Source organism: Pistacia vera, unplaced genomic scaffold, assembly GCF_008641045.1.
Source record: "Pistacia vera cultivar Batoury unplaced genomic scaffold, PisVer_v2 Contig840, whole genome shotgun sequence".
Taxonomy (NCBI): Eukaryota; Viridiplantae; Streptophyta; class Magnoliopsida; order Sapindales; family Anacardiaceae; genus Pistacia; species Pistacia vera.
The window spans coordinates 259,278-265,277 of NW_022196713.1; the positions used below are offsets into that span (position 1 = coordinate 259,278).

The 6,000-nt window shown below is 34.9% G+C and overlaps 1 non-coding gene across 1 annotated transcript; it reads right to left on the reverse strand.

Annotated features, from left to right (window-relative positions):
- Window positions 1-779: 779 nt before the first annotated feature.
- On the reverse strand, window positions 780-887 carry LOC116118378. The gene has a single exon (XR_004126143.1). It is a non-coding gene; the product is annotated as a small nucleolar RNA R71 (small nucleolar RNA).
- Between the last annotated feature and the right edge of the window lie 5,113 nt (window positions 888-6,000).

The window sequence follows — 6,000 nt, forward strand, 5'->3', positions numbered from 1 at the left end:
CACTGCAATTCCACGAGAGATCGACCTTGGGAGTATACTTATCGCTAGCTATTAGTGATTCGTACGCTTGCGAGTATTAAATTTGTACATCAAGTTTTTGGCGCCGTTGCCGGGGAATTGGCATTTAAATTCTATATTTGTTTTCTTAGTTTTGTTTGAATTTTGTTCTTTGTTTTATTTTGTTTTGCTTTGTTTGAATTTTTCTTGGTTTTTGTTTCAGGTATATGCAAGGTCGAAGGTCCTTAGGAGGAAACCTCGCACCACCAATTGATAATATTCATAGGATAAGGGAGCATTTGCAGAAGCTAGTTGAAGAACATCTTGAAGAACATCCCGAGGATATCTTTGAAGAAGAGACATTACATTCTAAGGATGAAAAGGAAAGCTTTGAAGAAGTGAAAAATATGGAACCAGTAGGGAACCAAAGGATGATGAAGGAATATGCAAGGCCAATCATTGGGACTGCAACGTCTTGCATACAATTAGGGGGAGCAGCAAGGAATTATGAGTTGAAAAATATCCATTATAGCATGTTGCCTTCCTTCTATGGAGTTCCTAATGAAGACCTTTTGACGTTCATAAGAGATTTTTATGCCATTGTGCAAACTTTTCCATTGCAAGGACTCAATGAGGATCAATTGAAGACGAGATGTTTTCCCTACATCTTGAGGGATAAAGCTAAAGCTTGGATTTATGACTCTTCAACCTGGTTCATTGACTACATGAGAGGTGGTTTACAATAAGTTCATGGGCAAATTTTACTCTCATCAAAAGACCGCTGACTTAAGGACCAAGATTACAACGTTTTCTCAAATGGAAGGAGAGCATTTTCATTAGGCATGGGATAGATTTAAGTTGCTTCTCATCCAATGTCCTCATCATTATTACCCACTTCAATTATAAAATTAGTTTTCCTATGACAGATTGACACAACAATGTCAATATATGGTAGACAATGCCACTGGTGGAGCAATAGGTGAGAAAACTGCTGCAAAAACGATTGAGTTATATGAGATGTTGGGTGCTAATTCCCAACAAAAGAGCGTAAGAGGAAGAAGAGTTGGAGTACATGAGTTAAGCTCTGATAATGAAATGACTATGCAAATTGTTGAATTGACTAAGCAAGTCAAACTTTTGACTACCAAAAATACAACGAGTAATGAGGTATATGTAGTTTGTGGTGTTTTAGGGCATGATGCTAACACTTGTTCTTTGTCTTATGACTCTTATGCAGGGAATGAAAAAGAACAAGCCAATTTGATGGAGTATTACCAACCTAAGCCTATGAATGATCCTTATTCAAACACTTATAATCCTAGAGGAGAAATCATCCTAATTTCTCCAAGAAGATTAATAATAATCCTACCTTTACCCAAAACCCAAGGCCTAGTCAATTTCCAAACCAAGCCATACCACCTAACCAACCTAGAAATCCAACCTTGGAGGAAAGCTTAAATGCCTTTATTCAAGTTAGTTGAGAAAATCAGGAGAGAAATAATCAAAGGCTGGATTCTCTAGAGCATCTATGAAGAGGGTAGAAATGCAAGTTGGGCAACTTGCTGGTCAACTACAAGGACATCAAAAAGGAAAGTTGCCAAATCAACTTAAGCAAGCGAAAGCGAATATAGTCCTTCGAAGTGGTAAGGTTTTAAATAAAGATTTTGATAAAAAAAATTCTAATGAATTATCACATGATGCAGAAAATTGGGACATGAGGAGCGTGATAGACAAGAAATTCCTAAGGAAGTGCAAGCAAAGGATGTTCAATCGTCCAAGCCAATCAACAAGGATGAAAGAACAAAGGATTTCTACTCACTAACACTCCATAAGGCGACAGAGCCTTATAGACCTCCAATTCCTTATCCAAATCAACTAAAGAACAATAAATAGGATAAGCAATTTTCTAAATTTTTTGATATGTTTTCTAAAGTTAACATTAACTTGCCTCTTTTGGATGTTATCAGGAATATGCCTTCCTATGCAAAGTTTTTCAAGGAACTCATTACCAAAAAGAGGAGATATGGGAAGAATGAGAAAGACGTGGTTTCAGAAGTTGCTAGTGTGGTGCTCCAACAAAACTTGCTTCCTAAATTGAAAGATCTTGGAAGTTTCTACATAAACACCACCATGAGAGACAAAAAAATCGCGAAAGCTATGCTAGACTTGGGAGTGAGTATCAATCTCATGCCTTACTCAATATACTTGCAACTGATTTGGGGGAGCTTAAACCAACAACTATGACCCTTTAACTAGCAGATAGATCGGTCAAATGCCCAAAAGGGATAGTTGAGGATTTGTTGGTGCAAGTCAACAAGCTGATTGTTCCCATCGACTTTGTGGTTTTGGAGATGGAAGAAGTACCTTCAAAGGACAAGGAGCATACAATTTTTTCTTGGTAGACCATTCATGGCAACAAACAAGACAATCACAGATGTCCATAAAGGAAAGTTAACCATGACAGTCTTAGGAAAGACTGTTGAATTTAAAGTGTTTGCTTCTCTACCTATTCCTTCTACTTCTACTTATGATGAGTGCTCTTTTATCGATTGTGTCGACTCACTTGTTTATGACACTTATTTGCAGGAGAAGATAGAAGATAAGCTTGAAGTTGCACTAACACTTGATAGGGTAGAGGAAACACTTGATGAGGAAACTAAGGGATTCCATGAGATACTAGATAGAGCAATTCTTGTTTTACCACAAGAAAAGTCTAGTAAATCCTTAAAGTTATCAACATCGCCACATAGGGACGAGCCTCCTTGAACATGCAAGGAGAAACGTCTTGCCAAGACGTTAAAGAAAGCACTTGGTGGGAGGCAACCCACTTATATTTGGTAGTTTCTTTCTTTATCCTTTTTATTTGTGTTTTTTAGGTTTTATTTTATTTTATTTATTTCTCTCTTCCCTTTAAATGATTTTCTAAACACATGCTTTCTTTGCTGACATTGAGGACAATGACTAGTTTAGGTTTGGGGGTGCAAAAAAAAATTGTTTTTGAAAATTTGATTTTTGGTTGGTAACTAGATCTTTTGTGCAATTTGTGTTTATTTTAGCATTTTCAAAAGTTTGATGTGTAAATTGATGCATACTCATGTTCCATAGACCATGCTCTTGATATTGAAGTTGAGATGAACTTAGAATCAATGATTAAGAAACGAATAGTGGAGACTACCTTGTGAGTTCTTTGAGCCATTAACGTTTTGATTGAGAGAGTTAATTTTCTTAAACATCTTAAAAACTTTTTCAAATTTGTACTTACATTAGGATGGTCTCATTAGGCATTTATACTAGGTAGCTACGAGTTGGAAGGACCTTGAGAGAGGATGTTAGGCTATGCATGTTTTTCCCCTATTAAAAGCCCTAATCCACATTCTTTTGTGTGCACCAATTACCACTTTTGAAGCCAAACACTTAGCCTTTTCTTTCATCACCTACATCAAGCCTTACCCATTCAACCCAATTTTAAGCCATAGCCTATAGCTTGAGAATCTCAAAGTGATGAGACAAGTTAAGAGGGCTAAACTCCTTATAAAAAATATGGTGAGTACCAAGGAAATGTTTCTTCTTTCAAAATAAATAAATAAATAAAGGAAAAAAAGAAAAAAAAAGAGAGAAAAGAAAAGAAAAAACATAAAGTATAACATCCTGGGCAGCAAAATGAATTCAAGGAGTGTTTGCCTTTCAAGTACAAAAAAGAGGAGCTTTGGTATGTTTCAAGCTCTAGTTTTTCCATACCTTTCTTTCTTAACCCCAATCGAGCCTTACATTACAACCATAATAAAGACCTGACTGATCTTTTGGGAAATCTTGCTTGGAGATAAGGAATGTATGTCTATTCCTTGTACTTGGTTCTTTTCATGAGATCTATTTTGTGATCATTTGAGCGTTTATTGATTATAACTATATTCGTGTGTGAGAATATGTTTGCTATTCTTTGTCTATATAACTTCTACTCACTTATGCTTAATGAGTGCGTAAGTCTAGGATTGGTGCGATATAATGAGTGAATCTTGTGTGAGATCTAGATTTGAAGCGAGTTCCTATTCTTGACATTAAGTTTGGGGAAGATCGAGTTGGATATGTTCTAAGCATTGGAATATGGTGGTGTGGTGTGTATGGTATTTGCATAAAATGTTTTGTTGTGCTAAGATTTTGAATACAATTGTGTGAATGTATTTACTGGCTAATTATAGTGTACTTTAAGATTTGAGGTTTTAGTTGAGTTTTTCTTTCTTCCTTTCATTGTTGATTTGCTTGAGGACTAGCAAAATCTAAGTTTGGGGGAATTTGATAAACCAATATTTTCCCTAGAATTTATTATGTTTTTTGCTATTATTTGTGTGTTTTACCTTAAGAATATGTTACTTTGAGGTGGTTTTTACTATTTTGAATGTACATGAGCTTTTGGAATGCATTTGGAAGAAATCGTGCAAAATGGGTCTAGAATCAGAGTTGAAAAGAGGAAGGAAAATGCAAAGAAGTGGATGGTGCCATGATAGAGTTTTTCTGTGCCGCAGCTCTAAAAAGTGATCTAGGCACTGCAGCGTGAAAGAGTTTAAGGTCTGTGGGAAGAATTCAGTGTCGTGGTGCCATAAAATCACGTTGCAGTGTGGATCGTGAAGAAAACAAAATTCTCACCTTTTCCAACTCCGACTTGAATTTGTACTTTCCCAAAAACACCCTTAACAAAGAAAAACTATAAATAGGACATTGTAATTTATTTTAGGAGAATTCTCTTTGACCTCAATTGAGATTTTTATGTTTTTGAGAGTGTTGCTTTAGTGAGAGAAATTGTGGGTTTTCAACTAGGTAGAGAAGGCAGAGGATCAATATTCCTAGGTGATTTCTTTTCAGTTACATCTTATTTTGCAATATGATTAGTTTTTCATTTATTGAGTTCATTGGTTTGAGATTGATTATGGGCAACTAAATATATTGTGGGAGTTTAGTTTAACTATCATGATTGTATTGGGTATTTGGTGATTTGTTTTATGAAAGTTTTAGATTGTTTCTTGTTTAATTGTTCTTCATGATATTAATTATAATTTGTTGATTGGCCAACTACTTTTTATAATTAAAATTGAGAATAAGGGTTCTAGTGATCATCTTGCCTTAATTAAGCTCTATTAAACAAGAGTTCAAATTGAGTACATGATTATTGTTTTGTGTGATTTTCTAGTGCAAATTATGATTAATTAGTTAACAACTTGATCATAGAAGTTTAGTTAATTACAAACGGAGAAAAAACATGATCATTGTAATTTTCTATGGTTTAGTGGAAAAATCAACGATTTGGATTTAGGATTTAATAGTTTTATTTGCCAAATATTCCAATACATGATTGAGAAGTTAGCTAAATCCCCACTATCACTCTCATTGATTTAATTCACATTCAATAGATTACTTTCGTTAGTTTTAATTAATTTACAGTTTGATTTTAGATTAATTTTATCCATCTTTTGGTTAGAGTGTTAGGATTTAATTGATTGTTTTGTTTAGTTGTTAAAGAAAATAAATTAAGAATTTAGATCACTGCAATTCCGTGAGAGATCAACCTTGGGAGTATACTTACCACTAGCTATTAGTGATTCGTGCGCTTACGAGTATTAAATTTGGACATCAAGGACCCCTAGGTTGACCTGCTGATCCCTCTAGGCTTGAGGAGACCAATTTTAGTTAGGCCATGTACTGACACATTTTAATTATGTTATAGAATGCATGTTAGGTTGATTATTTCATTATATGCCATATAATGCATCAATGTGTGGTGAGACCGACTTGATAAAGGAGCGATCCAAACGCATACTTAGATGATTCCATCTAATTAGGGAGATTGTTCAGATAGGAGATGTGCAAATTTGCATAATACCTACTGACGACAACATCGTAGACCCACTGACGAAAGATCTGTCATAGTAAAAGCATGATAGGCATACTTAGTGTCATTTGGTATTCAATACATAAGTGATTGACTATAGTGAAAGTTGGATATTATTAGAG